The sequence below is a fragment of the Odocoileus virginianus genome, unplaced genomic scaffold (assembly GCF_023699985.2).
Source record: "Odocoileus virginianus isolate 20LAN1187 ecotype Illinois unplaced genomic scaffold, Ovbor_1.2 Unplaced_Contig_17, whole genome shotgun sequence".
In the NCBI taxonomy this organism is placed as follows: Eukaryota; Metazoa; Chordata; class Mammalia; order Artiodactyla; family Cervidae; genus Odocoileus; species Odocoileus virginianus.
Window position 1 is genome coordinate 223,355 of NW_027224334.1, and position 16,758 is coordinate 240,112.

Consider the following 16,758-nt stretch of genomic DNA (forward strand, 5'->3'; position numbering starts at 1 on the left):
TGAGCTGATGTTGCAAAACAAAGGAGGCCAGATTCTGCTCTGCCAACTGGTGACTTGATGGAGCTGCAGCTGTGGTGATAGATCTACTTTTGAGCTTTTTAACATTTGTTTGCAGACTGGTTGCCTTCCGTCTGAGATATTCTCATCTTCAGATGTCTTCCAATGAGTGGTGACAGAGTGGTTGGGAGAACTTATCAGAGTGAAACATCCCCCAATACTCCATTTTACTGACAGAAAAGACCTCCTGAAGTGTGCATACCTATAGGGGACTGTGGAACACACAAGAGCAGGCCAACAGCCAGGGCCCCCGCAGATTCTAGTGAACCTGTCATTGGCTCCTAATCCCTACCACGATGTGTGTGTTTTCGGCCAGACTCCACCACTACACAGGCACTTGCAGCTGGCCCGCACAGCGGAGTGTGTCACACCATCTGCTCCAGCTACTATCGCTGCCTTCCCTGGTCCCCAGCCACCCGACCTAGAGGCGTCACTGAGGACCCCAATAACCCTTGCAGCCACTGCAGACCTCTGGCAGTACTCACTAAGCATAGCACAGTTGTCAGTAAGGTGGACTCCAGCAGCCTGAGCCCGTTCTCTCTCCCTAAGAACCCAGCGTTGCTACACATCCTAACTTTTCAAGGACTAATATGAGGAAGACTGTTCCTGTGCAGACTACACCAAATACTACCTTCATTCTCTCTAAGAGATGGACTGTGTATCAGAAAATATTACCTCTATACAATACTGCAAATAAAGGCATATATTTAAACATTATCTGTAGTCTAGATTCTAGAAAATGACACTACATCACTTTTAAAAGCAGATAAGCATTATGATTCAGTATCTGAAGGCTGCTTATGTATACTCTAAAACCTTTTCTAAGAATCTAAGAAAACATATCACTAGGTTTAGATCGCTTCTAAGACTTTTTAAACTTAAAATAATAATAATGATCAAATTATTTTCCATTGACCGGCCATTAAAGTTCACAAAAAGCAAACATCTTGAAAGGGAAGCTCTCATAATTTTAAAATAAGTCCCACATCTACCTGAGTCCCTCTCTGTCATAATGGCAAATGTCCTGTGGATAGAGATAGTCAATCTATGTTCAAATAACAGTTGTACAGTTTATTAGCTCTATAGCCTCAGGAAAATTGCTTTGCTTTCCCAAATCTCAGGGTTCTGGGGATATTAATGCCCATCTTGCAAGTTTATAAGGATGAAGTAAAGTGTTAGACACAATGCCAGACAGAGCAGTTATTCTCAAAGGTAACTATTATTATTAATGAAACAAAGTCTACTATATAGACTTTACTGATAAACATTTATAAGATTTTCTAGAAACTAAGAAGGCCCTCATGAAGAAAAATATTTATTCCCAGTAACCATGACATAAACAGATTTATTTGGACCATGACAAAGGAAAATATCCCCAAATTTTCCATTAAATATTACCTAATACACACTCACACACACAAATCTGCCCCCCGCCACCACCCTTAGTAGTCTTTCCATCTCTCCAGAGGAAAAGTAGAACATAAAGTTCCTTCTGCTTAAACACAAAATAAAGGTCAGCACCAGTTCATTTGGAAAAATATCCATCAGTGTTTATACAAAGACAAACCCACAGATATATACACTTCCACGTACATACATACACACAAAGACATTTACTAATATGTGTACTTGAACTATAAATTAGTAAAGACCAACATTTTAGTGCTTAGATAAAATAAATGATTAAGGTGTAGAGAAGTCCAAGCACTTATGATGATCACAAGACTCACGGCTCTGTCTTATTCTTAATCTTCCTGATGCAGTCGTCTGACAAACACATTCCACAATCCCACAGATTATTCTGGAGAAGGACAGAGAGAGAGAGAGAGAGAGAGAGAGAAGGAAGGGAGAATGTGGAGGAGGAGGGGAGCAAAGAGAAGGAGAAAGGAGAAGAAGAGAATAGAGGGAGGGAAGGATGAAGGATGAATGAAAAAAGGATAGGAAAGAGGAAAGAAGGAAGATTCCATGTGTGGGGCATGTGTGTGGGTTGCTTGGCAAGCCAGGTCAGTTTGTGGAAGGCAACTTTTTTGCCCTCCCAAAGCCTGCCCAGACTTGCCCTAAGGTTATGTTGCAAAACGGATAGTGATTTCTCTGCCAGGCATGTTATTGGAATGAATGAAGTCCCAGACCTGACTAATATTTTCTCCTTGGCCCTCTTACTTCTTTAGCACAAACATCTGGGCTGTGGTGGTTTAAAGTGGTTTAAAGCTCCTCAAAGAATCCCAAAGTTCCTGTTTTTTGTTTCTCTATTTCCTACTACCCAGTTTCAGAACTACTGGCCTCTACCCTATCTAGTACTGATCCTGTAGATTTTTAAAGTCCTTTTGCTTTTCAGAACCACCATTCCCAGCACAGCTACCTCCATGCAGAGTCTAGAAATAAGGATCAATGACCCATGTCAATTCAGTATATATTGAGAGATTCTTTGAAGGCAAGTCCTGTGTTTGGGGAATCTTTATGATTGAGAGAAGAAATGGTTCTAACTGGTCATTTTAGATGAACTGATACTTGGATATAGTAACAGGGTAAATTAAGCCTGAAAAAATTGGAAGCTATGTGTAGATAACGTGTTCTGTTCAGTTCAGTCACTCAGTCGTGTCTGACTCTTTGCGACCCCATGAATCGCAGCACGCCAGGCCTCCCTGTCCATCACCAACTCCCGGAGTCTACCCAAACCCATGTCCATCAAGTCGGTGATGCCATCCAACCATCTCATCCTCTGTCGTCCCCTTCTCCTCCTGCCTTCAATCTTTCCCAGCATCAGGGCTCTTTTCAAATGAGTCAGCTCTTCGCATCAGGTGGCCAAAGTATTGGAGTTTCAGCTTCAACATCAGTCCTTCCAATGAACACTCAGGACTGATCTCCTTTAGGATAGACTGGTTGGATCTCCTTGCTGTCCAAGGGACTCTCAAGAGTTTTCTCCAACACCACAGTTCAAAAGCATCAATTCTTCGGAGCTCAGCTTTCTTCACAGTCCAACTCTCACATCCATACATGACCACTGGAAAAACCATAGCCTTGACTAGATGGACCTTTGTTAGCAAAATAATGTCTCTGCTTTTTAATATGCTATCTAGGTTGGTCATAACTTTCCTTCCAAGGAGCAAGCGTCTTTTAATTTCATGGCTGCAATCACCATCTGCAGTGATTTTGGAGCCCAGAAAAATAAAGTCAGCTACTGTTTCCACTGTTTCCCCATCTATTTCCCATGAAGTGATGGGACCGGATGCCATGATCTTAGTTTTCTGAATGTTGAGTTTTAAGCCAAACTTTTTCACTCTCCTCTTTCACTTTCATTAAGAGGCTCTTTAGTTCCTCTTCACTTTCTGCCATAAGGGTGGTATCATCTGCATATCTGAGGTTATTGATATTTCTCCCGGTAATCTTGATTCCAGCTTGTGCTTCTTCCAGCCCAGCGTTTCTCATGATGTACTCTGCATGTAAGTTAAATAAGCAGGGTGACAATATACAGCCTTGACGTACTCCTTTTCCTATTTGGAACCAGTCTGTTGTTCCATGTCCAGTTCTAACTGTTGCTTCCTGACCTGCATACAGGTTTCTCAAGAGGCAGGTCAGGTGGTCTGCTATATAGATATATTAATAATAGCCAATTCACACAAAGTAGCATTAAGCAAGGCACCACTGTATGTGGATACTGATTCCAAAAATACATAAACACATAAAATTATGAAACATTCCAGCTGGACATTTAGTTTGACCCTTTTATTTTACATATTTATAGACAGAAAATTGAGATCTGGAGATTCTAACTTTTCCTAGATGATGGATAGAGACTGGAATGGGCTTTGGTTACAGTCAAGTGGAAACTAATTATAACCAAAGAGGTTACATGCAATTAGTAAAGGTTTAATGATGGAACTTAAAGTTCTCATAAACTAAGGAGCACAGCGCTCTGGGATAGGAGAACTGCAGTCACTAGAAAGATGTGTGATAAAATGTACAAGACAACTCTCTGGGTTCTACCAGAATTGAGATGAACATTCAAGACCTTTGTCTCATTCATGCTTACTAGGGAGCTTTCTGATTACAAACTCAAAAGTTCCTAAAGTCTTGAGATTAGAATTGGAGGACACCTGATGACAGAGAAGACTAGTCAGCAAAGACTAATCATTTGAATTAAATTGATAAACCTGAGTTATAAAAGAATATACTTGAGGACACTGCATTCATGAAAAATTAATCCAAGATGGTCAATAACTCTTATTCTTTTTATCTTTCTGTGGAACATTATTAAAAATTTCAGTAGACATGAAACTATTTAATAAGGAGGTAAAAATAATGAAGTTATTAATAAATAGCAAGCATTACTACAGTAAAATTACAGTAGAATGTAGTTGTGATATATTAAGCCAGTAAGAATATATTTAATCATATTATAATCAGCTATAAAAATGGTTCCTAGAAACTTAAATGTCAATAAGTTTGCCAACTTCTTAACACTTTTCTTAAATAATAAAGACATGTTTTAAAATGTGACATGAGTTATCAGATTTATTTTTACCTTCCACCATACTCAAAACAGACTGTTTTCTCTCCTGGTTCCAGGAAGGGTTACTCTCTTGCTGCTGGAAGATCTGAGTATGGAACCATCAAACTAAAAATCAGATGACTGTTGTGTTAAAATCAACGTTCTAAGACTGGATTCATGAGACTGAGAATTCAGCAAGAAGAAAACATTCATGTCTCTGTTTTAGGAAAGTTATTAATGGGGTTGACTATATGCAAGTAAAAAGAAAAGTAGACAAAAACCCAAATATATACTCAATCACAACAAACGTTCTACTAGCCACAATGTAAAAACAAACTATAGTCTCAATAGTGTTAGCCAATTTGAGTAGCTTTTAGCAAATGAATAAAAATTATTTTCTAAGACTGTAAATTCTGTGTAAAATGATACAACATACACATATATAGAGATATGATATATAATGTATAGATACATATAGATGTACATGTATATCTATCTATGAAATGTACACATATTTCTACATATATCTATATGTATATTTTTAATATTTACTTATTTATTTGACTTCATAAGGTCTTAGTTGCAGTATGTGGGACCTAGTTCCCTGACTAGGGATTGAACTCAGTATGCTTGCACTGGAAACATAGAGTCATAGCCACAGGACCACCAGGGAAGTCTCTACATTTACATTTTTTTTTATACTGAGCATAGACATCAGCACAGGCAAATGGCAGAGGAAAAAATTTTCACAAATTTAACCCAGGCAAATTCCTAAACCAAGCAAACAAAATCAGCAGCAAAAATAACCTGCAAAAGTAAAAACAAAAATCAGAATCCAGGCTCACTGAGATATATTGCTTAATATATCTAGTTATGTTGGGCTCTGTGGTGCAATGGATAGGGCACTGGACTTCTAATACATCCAATTTTCAAGAAAATGATTATGACATGTGCAAACAGATAAGAATGTGTGGCCTATATTCAGGAAATAAAGCTGTTAATAAAAACATTGTCTGATTGTCCTCAAATGTTGAATTTTACAAACAAAAAATACAAAACATTTCTTAAAAAGTAGCTATTTAGTTCAAAGCACTGAAGTAAACTATGGTCTGGAGTTAAAGGAAAGTATGACAACAATGAATTGACAAATAGAGATTCTCAGCAGGGTGACAGAAATTAGAAAAAAAAGTACCAAACCATATATTCATGATTTGAAAAATAAAATAAAATAATTCACAAGAAGGCCTCACTAGCAGATTCAAGATGGCACAAGAAAGAATCAGTGAACTTGGAGACAGATCAGTAGAAATTATCCAAACTGAAGAGACCAGTGGGACAACATCAAATGTACCAATATCCTAGTAGTGGGAGTTCCACAAGAAGAGGATAAAGAGAAGACAGCAGAAAAAAATATTTGAAAAACAATAACTGAAAATATAACAAATTTGATTAAAAACATTAATATGCATATCTAAGAGACTCAAAGAACCCCAGGTAGATAAAACGTCTGCAAGAAGCTCTCCTCACTGGTTATTTTGTGACTGTGTATCCTCATGGATACTTACATGACTACTGGAAAGATCATAGCTTTGACTATACAAACCTTTGTCATCAAAGTGATGTCTTTGCTTTTAATATGCTGTCTAGGTTTGTCATAGCTTTCCTTTCAATAAGCAAGCATCTTCTAATTTCAAGGCTGCAGTGACCATCCACAGGGATTTTGGTGCCCAAGAAGAGAAAATCTGTCACTGCTTCTACTTTTCCCCCTTCTAATTGCCATGAAGTGATGGGACCAGTAGTCATGTATGGATGTGAGAGTTGGGCCATAAAGAAGGCTGAGTGCCAAAGAATTGATGCTTTTGAATTGTGGTGCTGGAGAAGACTCTTGAGAGTCCCTTGGACAGCAAGGAAATCAAACCTGAATATTCATTGGAAGGACTGATGCTGAAGCTGAAGCTCCAATACTTTGGCCACCTGCTGCAAAGAGCTGACTCATTGGAAAAACCCTGATGCTGGGAAAGACTGAAGGCAAAAGGAGAAGAGGGCAGCAGAGGATGAGATGGTTGGATAGCATCACTGACTCAATGGACATGAACTTGGGCAAACTCCAGGAGATAGTGAGGGACAGGAGGGCCTGGCATGCTGCCATCCATAGCGTCACAAAGAATTGGACATGACTTGGGGACTGAACAAACAAGATTTTTCATGGGTCCCCTCACACCTTCATGACTATTCCTCTTGTATACTAGCCTTTCTCAATCCTTTTTTTCCTCAGTGAATGCATCTTAAAGTCCCATGCAACTCATATTTCTATACTATATACTGTCACACAGAAATTATATCCATTTTCACAGCTATCTGTAAAGAGACTTTCAAATCTTATAGCATAAATTCTGTATTTCCACTACCTGGTTCAATACCTCTTCTTGGATATTTCACTATCTCCCTAACTGCAGAATGGATTCATTCTTATGTTGTTCCATATTTCTATAACAGCATTAGCCCTAAGAGTGGGCAGTGGGCAACTTGAAACCTCAGTTACCTTTGACTTTTCTTCTCCCCAATTTAGTTGTTAAATCCTGCCAGATTCTACAGACAACAACTGTCTTCTTCCTATTAATTTCCACTGCTGCTGCTCAGTCACTTCAGTTGTGTCCGACTCTGTGCGACCCACAGGTGGCAGCCCACTAGCCTCCTCTGTCCCTGGGATTCTCCAGGCAAGACAACTGGAGTGGGTTGCCATTTTCTTCTTCAATGCATGAAAGTGAAAAATGAAAGTGAAGTTGCTCAGTCGTGCCTGATTCTTAGTGACCCCATGGACTGCAGCCTACCAGGATCCTCCATCTGTGGGGTTTTCCAGGCAAGAGTACTGGAGTGGGATGCCATTGCCTTCTCCATAATTTCCACTACTACTTCCCTATTTAAGGGAAGATTTCATTACTTTCTCACTCAGATCGATCCTACAACTGGCTTTCATGACTCTGTTCTCTTTAAGCCATCCAAAACACAGTAGTCAGATTAATATTTCTAAACCATAGCTCAGATCATTTCACTCCATGTTAAAACAACAAAATGGTAGTTTCCATGGCTCAAATATAAATAAAAAAAAAAATATATATATATATATATATATATATATATGTGTGTGTGTTTGTTAGCAGAACTTTCCTCTCTGAACTGTACTACTTCCCTTCACAAAACCCAATTTCAGCGTTGAAAAAAATTTTTGGAGATGTTTTTCAATTCAACTGAAATAAATCACGAAGTTAAAAAAAAAAAAAGGATAGTTTAGTTTTTTGGGAAAAAAAAAAAACAAGAAAAAAGATTATTATTTGTGGGTGGGTACGTGTTCCCTGACAACTTGTAAATGTTCTAAGTTTTAACATTATGTAAGTTCTTGGAAGTGTGAAGTAGCCACATCAGCTATGGGAGATGAAAAGTTCAGGACACATGGCCATGGGATATGGTGAACAGATGAACAGGACTGGGTGGAAGATCCTATCTTGGACTCTGTCATACAGTTACAGACAAGAAAAACTAATTCATCTACTGAACAGGAGCAAATTACTAGTAAACGGATACAGATGAACAGAGATTCTAGCACATGGTGTGTGAGACAAATCAGGATTAGAGGAAACATTTCTGGAATATCAAGCTTTGCTATTTGGAACTATAGAGGAACATACAGTTCCAGATGGACATAGGCAAGGATGTCTGGGCAAGGCTGCAAAGGTCCAGGCACCCAAGGGGAAGCTGGAGAATCTTGATTAACTGGCAAGAACTGCTTTGTTTTATAAACATGCTGCTGTCTATACAGTATTTTGCTGGAAAATGGAAAAAGTTTTCTGTCACTGTATGGCTTTGTGAATGGAATAAGCTACATGGATTCTGCAAATTAGGTAACAAAACTCTGCAGATGCTGAATGGGTATGGGTCAAATTTCTTAGCTAAGCTTTCCACTTTCTCTGTACTTATGCCAAAAGTAATTTTTGGTTCAGTTTATGAATTATAATGAATTCTTAATTTATAGGATCAAAATTTTACATGTTTTGCTATGAAAGGATGCCTATTAATTAAACGTAAATAGAGCCAGAAAAGTAAGGTTAATCAGGACACAAAACAGAGATGTGAAGAAGAACAAAGCTCTTGTTACAGAGAGGAACTGATGAAGTTTATCCTTTGTGGATATTTTTGTTTCTCTTACCTGACAGGATCAAAGTAAGTGCAAAATTTCTGCTGCAAGTGCTGAAGACAATCGTGTTTATACCAAATTTTATTATGTCCTCCCAAATTGCCGTGGGTGTTATTGAATGCAGGAGTAAAAAGTCTACATAAATCAAAGCAGACTTAACATATTTGATGTCCTCAGAGCTATTTCTAAAAAGAGCAAATGACATGGGACATTTTAGTTCACAAACAGTCATTAGGAAGTAGGTAAAACCATTTTCTATGATATATCTGAAACCACAGATTTCATCAAAGCACAATTTTGTAAATCTTTATTTGACTTCAAGACTCTCTCTAATAATCAGTAATAATATTGCTTTTCATTTTTTTCCATATTAAATCTGCAATTAGAGCATTTCTGATTTTAAATGGTGAATTATGATACTGTTGAAAATTTTAGCTAAAGTAAAACCTGCACAAAGCAACTTTTCATATATATGCTTTCCTCATGTATATGAGGTACTGCATAGTATTGCAGTGGGGAGTAGGGGTTGTGGGGCCAGATTATTTAGATTTATGTACCATCTCTACCATTTATCAACTGTGTGACACTGAAAGAATATTTATTGTGTGCCTCAGCTTTCTCACTGTAAAACAGAGATAATGACAGATACTTTTTCCATAACTAATTCTATTAGTTAACTAGTTCCATAACTAGTTCTATTAGTTAAAATAGAGATACAGCTAGGGCTATTGCATTAATAAAAACAAAATCTAAACTTAGACATTATCAGTGTTGTGCTTAATCACTCAGTCATGTCTGACTCTGCAAACCCCTGGACTGTAGCTCGCCAGGCTCTTCTGTCCATGGGATTTCCCAGGGAAGAATACTGAACAGGGATACCATTTCCTTCTCCAGGGGATTTTCCCAACCCAGTGATCGAAACCACATCCCCGGTGTCTTCTTCATTGTAAGCAGATTCTTTACCCACCGAGCAACCAGGAATACCCAATAAAGACAAAATCTAAACTTAGACATTATCAGTATATCACTATTATTAGCTAGTCTCATTACAGTCATAAATATTTATACATATCACAGTCATTAACTGTTTTTGCAACAAAGACTATGAACTTAGCCTAAAATACATAGATATTTTGAGCACAATATAATTATACTTGTAGAATTTGCTGCAAGCAAATACAGCAGACCACATGTCACTCAAGTAGGTGGCATTTTAATATTAGTTTTAAAATAATCTTTATTTTTAACACAACTTTTAGAAGTTATAACTAACTGTTACATTCAAATGAACAAGACTTTGGCTAAAATTAATTCTATCACATCATGTAGCATCTTGTACCTTGTCTATCATCTCCCAGAAATGTATTTTCTGTTAATACACTGCAAGATATCTATTTTTAGATTTTTCTCCTATGAAACAGATATTTATTTTTAATTACTAAGTATAGCTGAAATAAAATTCGTCCTGGATTCCAAAAAAGTAGACATATGAATGCAAATGTATAGCAGGTATACAAATTATAATGCTGAATATAATTCTGAGAGAGAGGTTTATGATTAAATGCACACAGAAGAGGAGAAGAAAACAAAACTTTTAGCACACTGTCTGGGTATAGTTTGTGAAACCTGAATAGTGTGTGAATGAGCAGAGCAACAGAAGTGGAATTGTTTGCAAATCACTTCAAATGGAAAGATGAAACAGAATTGTCTATCTTTGAGAACATGATTTGGCTTTAATATCCCTAGAAGAGAGCAGAGTGATTTCAATCTCTCTTTAAAGAGTTAAATGTTAAAGAGTTGAAATGGGAATTTGCCCATTGTGAGTCAAGGTGTCAAGGGTAAGAGTTCATCCATTCATTCAACAGACATTTATGTGATATGCTGGGGATATAAAGACACAAAGATAAGAGCTTTCCCACAAAAATATTAGAACTAGTAATAAGAGACACATGTAAACAAATTAGTACAATAATGTTCACTAAGTAAAAATACATTAAAAGAAGACAATTAATTGTATTTTTAGCTTTTTAAGGAATCTCTATACTGCTCTCCACAGTGGTTGTTATCAATTGGCATCATCATCAACAGTGCAAGTGGATTCCTTTTTCTCCCACTCCCTGTCTATATGACTCAGCAATCCCACAGCTGGGCATATACCATGAGAAAACCATAATTCAAAATGACACATATACCCCACTGTTTATTGCAGCACTATTTACAATCGCCAGGACATGGAAACCTAAATTGGACCTAAATGTCCAATGACAGATTAACAGATAAAGAAGATGTAATATGTATATGTGGCGGAATATTACTCAGTCATAAAAGGGATGAAATCTGGTCATTTGCAGAGAAATGGATGGACCTAGAGTCTGTCATACAGAGTAAAGTAAGTCAGAAAGAGAAAAACAAATATGGTATGTTAACCCATATATATGGAATCTAGAGAAATGGTACAGATAAACCTATTTTCAGGGCAGGAACAGAGCCTTGGACATAGAGAACAGACATGTGGACACAGAGGGGAAAGGGAAGGTGGGATGAATGGGGAGATTAGGATTGACATATATCTGCTACCATGTGGAAAAAACAGCCAGTGGGAAGCTGCTGCGTAGCACAAGGAGCTCAGCTCGGTGCTCTGTGATGACCTAGAGGGGTGGGATGTGGTGACCAGGATCGTGAAGGAGGAGATGATGTACACGTACAGCTGATTGACTTCATTGTACAAGTAGAAACTAACACAACATTGAAAAGCAATTATACTCCAATAAAAAGTTTTTAAAAAGAAAGCAACTAGGATAGAGATCAACATAGCAAAGAACTGAACTTCTTTCACAGATCATAATTATGTTCTAAAATGCATTGTCTTAGTGAAAAGAATATGGAGTTGAGAGTTGGAAAGACGTGGTTTAGATGCTGGCTCTTCCATTTAATAAATTTATACTAAAGATCTTTGGCTTTCCTGAGCCTCATTTTTCCTATTTGTAAACTAGATACTGTACGTATCCTGAAAGGCAGTTGAGACACAAGTCAGTGCTTGCCAGATGAATGTATGAATAATATGAATACATTCTAATTCCATTCTCTTTTTATGGATAATTTATCACTTTTTAAAAATTTTAACAGTGAATAAGGATTCTTGTTGCTCCACAACCTTACCCATACTTAAGATTGTCAGTAATTTTAGCTTTTCTAGGAGAATTCTAGCAGTATATCACTGTGGTTTTAATTTGCATTTAATTTAATCTAATATGCATTTGCCTGACTACTAAAGAAATTAAAGACCTTTTCTTATAGTTGTTGGCAATTGTGATATTCTATTTTTGTGAGATGCCTATTCTGGTCTCTTGCTGGTTTTTCATCAGGTTGTCTTAAATATTGATTTGCACATGTTCTTTATATGTATGCTGGATCTAAGACTCACATATGTAATATATTCCACTACCCTGAAACTTGACTACAGGTAATTAAAAGTGTCTTTTGAAAAATGGAGGTTCTTACTTTTAGAATGATTCAATTATCAGTCTTTTCCTTTTATTGGTACTTTTATGTCCAGTTGAATATGAAGACAACTGATTTATTGCAAAAATTCATCTCTTTCTGTATTCTGATTTGTGCCACTGATCTTTTTGTCTATTCTCACCCCAATATTAAACTATCTTAATTACTATAGACATACAATAAGTATTAATACCTAGTAGAATTTAGGAAACACTCTCTAATTTAATTCATGAGGCTGGCATACATGTATAGTAAGTCGCTTGAGTCATGTCCGACTCTGTGCGGCCACATGGACAGCACCCCACCAGGCTCCTCTGACCCTGGGATTCTCCAGGCAAGAATACTGGAGTGGGTTGCCATTTCCTTCTCCGGCACTGTTCCTAGCACCTTACATTAAAAATCTGTTTAATCTTCACATACTCTCTCAATCCCCTTCCCTTGCCAAGATGTCCTTGCCCTAGAATGTTAATGTCACAGGGTAGGGATTTCCACCTGTTTTGTTCACTGGTATACCTCTAGAACTGGGTTTTCCAGGTGGCACTAGTGATGAAGAACCCACCTGTTAATGCAAGAGACAGAGGGGTGTGGGATCCCTGGGTTGAGAAGATGCCTGGAGGAGGAAATAGCAACCCACTCCAGTATTCTTGCCTGGGGAATCCCATGAACAGAGGAGCCTGGTGGGCTACAGTCCCTAGGACCACAAGGAGTCAGACGTGACTGAAGCAACTTAGCACGTGTTCCACCCTCACATTTCAGTTTAATCATGACTTCTGAGGACTGTCTGACACGCCATCAAATTTCTTGCCCCTTTCACTGTTTTTCATAAAACCTAATGCACTGTGTTGCAACTGGGGGAGAGAGAGGGGCTCCTGCAAGTTAAGAAGCTTATACAGCTTCTGTTTTGTCACAGTGTGACTCATGCTCTGATGCATGTTATAAAATTGCCCTCTGTCTTGCAGGAAAGACCACTACTCTCTGTTTTACAATTCTGCCTCCTCAAATGCCTGACCCATTTATAATTTGTTGTCTGACTTTCAGCGTGCATTCAGGTATTTCCCTGGCCCATCACTGTAGTAACGGCAAGAGACTGCTCATCCTGAAGGAGCTCAGAGAAGAAGAAGGCAGAAGCCTGAGGAACAAGCGCTGACAGGATAAAGGAAAGTCTGAGGTAAGGGTCCCCTTCAACTCTCTCTGTGAAAGAAAATCCTTTCTGTTTGAAATGTCTTAGGAGCTGCTGGGGCCAAATGTGGCGAAATCTTTTGGAAGTAACTGTGATCTTCATACCTCTTTTGATCTTGTTGATAATATTTAAATGATGCCAGCATAGCACTGTTTGACCGTCTGCAAACTCACTGCCCTGTACTTTCATCTAAGTGCTCAGGCAGTCTAGGTGTTTTCTGGCTGATGCTGACGTGGCCAGATCATGACTCACTGTAGTCACAGTCTCTCTCTCTCTCTTGCTTGGCTAAAGAAACTGTTACATTCTCCCTTCATTTCTCTGATGCAAAGCTATTGGGTGTTCCCTTAAATTTACTGCAGAGCTATAGGGCATAAATTAAGATGTCGACTTCATGGAAGGAAAAGTAAATATAACTAAATCTAAATGGGGAAAATAGTGTGTAAGAGCAAAATGCAGCAGAAAAATTACTAGAGGGGTGAAAAAATAAATATATTTTCCTAAATCCTGTCCAGTGGAAAAAGGGAAACCCCAAATAGAAATATAATCCTAAATAGACTGTTGAAAATGATTACAGTCAGGCAGTTAGATGTGATGATTCACATTTACTAAACTAGCCCTGGGATTCATGTTTGGTGTTATTTATATGATCTTCAAGTATGCAGGCCTTCTACGTAGGCCTTGCAACTCCAGGCAAAATAAATTGACAGGTTCGAAAGGGATTACAGTGCAGATAGTAAGAAGAGGACAGAACAGGGAAGAGTCAGGAAAAGGTATCCTCAGCTGGTATAGTGCCATGCTTCTCCAGAGCAGACCCTGTTCTCCTCAGTTACCTGGTTACCCACCACATCACAAAGGGTAATATGTTGGCCCTAAGGTACTAAAAGGGGTGAGTCAAAGACTTAGGACATTATCTCCTAGTAGAAAATTAAAATACACATTTCATGGGTGTCTCCTTTTTTTTCGATCACAAGCTGAACGAAACAAGTAAGAAGGAGGAGGGTTAAGTTAAGGGACAGGGTTAGAATAAAATGTAAGCTTCCAAATGTGATCTGGAGAGCTTATAACTGACCCTGAATTATCTAGTATGATGTTGGGGTTCCAGAAAATTGAGCAATTGAGGATGTAGCAACTGCTACAGAAATTTAGGACAATAGATTTTTTTATATGCATCATCAGAATCTGGGACAAATGCTTTCTGGAAGAAACATACCTGGTGTCCAAGGGATAGAAATCATTGGATTACAGGGCATTTAGAGTTTAGAACTTTGAAGCATTCTCAGAATACTTGACTCTAGAATGCTCTTAGTAAGTAGTTCTGTTATTGAAGGGCCCATTATTGGTGTATGCTTCCAATCTCACTGGCCGTTTTATACATTTTTTAGAAAATGCCTTACTGGGTATTTTATCTGCCTAATTTTGAGGGTAGCTGAAACCATTATGTGTGTTACTAAGAAATTATGTTCTTACACAGGAAGCTTAAAGACATGACTGCTGAAGTCAGACTCTTGACTGGCATTTTCACTACACTTCACAAGTTCATGTCTGTTCCGCCTCCGCAGAGGCCAGAACAGTACATTAAAGCCGGAAGTTCAGCTTGTCATCAGAGTTCAGATTCTTTCCTGGTTCCCTGTGGAGGGGTCAAGAATACAAACATCCTCAATTGCTACAGCAGAAGGGAACATTAGTCCATTAGCAGAACCAAACAGGAAGCACCGATGGGCATTTCTGCTATTTATTTTCTGACTATTAGGAAACATGTAGGTTAGTTCCTTGAACAAAATTTGTCAATAAAGCATAGAACACTTAAAAGGTGTAGTCATTTTGGTTAAACTCTGACTGCAAAATGATTTAATGCTGTTTTTCCAGTCATTTTACTTGCTACAACTTATGCAATACTACATTCTTCAGATGTTGGAATTTGACCATATCTTAAGTTATTTTTTTCTTTTTTTAAACTGTAAATCAGCAACTTACCATTTGCTCTAGCCTTTTGAGAGTCACATTATAATTACAAAATGCTGGGTCTTTCAATATGTGAATGTGACATAAGCCTGCATTAATTTGTTTTTTATGTCTCTCAGAAATATTTTATGCTTTGCCCCACAACTTTTCAATATCTATTCCTAGATTTTAAGTATTTTTTGATACTATTATAAATTTGTCAGTTCTATTTTCGTTTGCTACTTGTCATAGTCCTGCAATTTAAAAATCTACAGGTAGATATTAGAATTAAATGACCTTCACAAAGATAATCTTGTTAAACTCATTTAATTTTATATCTATTGGTAGAATCTTTGGGATTTTCTATGCACACAATCATAACAAATAATAGTAGTTTTGTTTCTTTGAATTCTCTTTCTTTCCTTCTACACTGATCAGGAATATCGTAAACGGTTGACCAGAAATGGTGATAACTCTCATACTTGTCTTATTCCTGATCTCAGAGGGAAACCTTTCAGTGTTTCCATTGTGTCTGCCTATTGGTGTTTTGTAGATTTCCTCTATTAAAGGAATTTGCTTCTTAGTTTGCCAAAAGATGGTTTAATCAGTTGCTTTTCTATTAAGATGGTCATATGATTTTTTTTTTATTCTTTTAATGTGGTAAATTCTACTGATTAGTTTTCTAATGTTAAACTAACATTGCATAATTACAACAAACCCATCTTATTTGTGACATATTATTGTTTATACATGTTATTTGGTTAGCTGAAATAAAGAGTTTTGTTGTATATGTTCATGACATTCGTTGAATAGGAGGGTAAAAGTAGGAGGATTTGTTCTACTAGGTATTAATACTTATTGTCTGTCTGTAATAATTAAGAGGGCTTCCCTGGTGGCTCAGTTGGTAAAGAACTTGCCAGCAATGCGGAAGAGCTGAGTTCAATCCCTGGGCTGGGAAGATCCTCTGGAGGAGGGCAATAATTAAGATAGTGTAGTTTTGGGGTGAGAACAAAGATCAGTGGCACAAATCAGAGTCCAGAAAGATATGCACCTTTGAAATAAATCAATTTTTTCTTCACAATTTCCTGTTCATGTTTTCAGGGTTATACCAGCCTCTGAATTAAATTGGAGAGTATTTCCTAATTTTTTTTTTTCTGTTTTCTTGAAAAGCATAAAGATGTTTACTCATTAAATATTTGCTAGAATTAAATAGTGAAATTCTGGACCTATACTGGAGAGTTTTAAATTAGGGATTCAGCTTTTTTCAGTTGTTATGAAATATGCATAATTTCTATTTCTTCATGTCAAACTTAAACAGGCTATATTTTTTTGTATCTTTTTTTATTCTACTAAGGCTTTTGAACTGTGGTGTTAAGAGAAGACTCTTGAGAGTCCCTT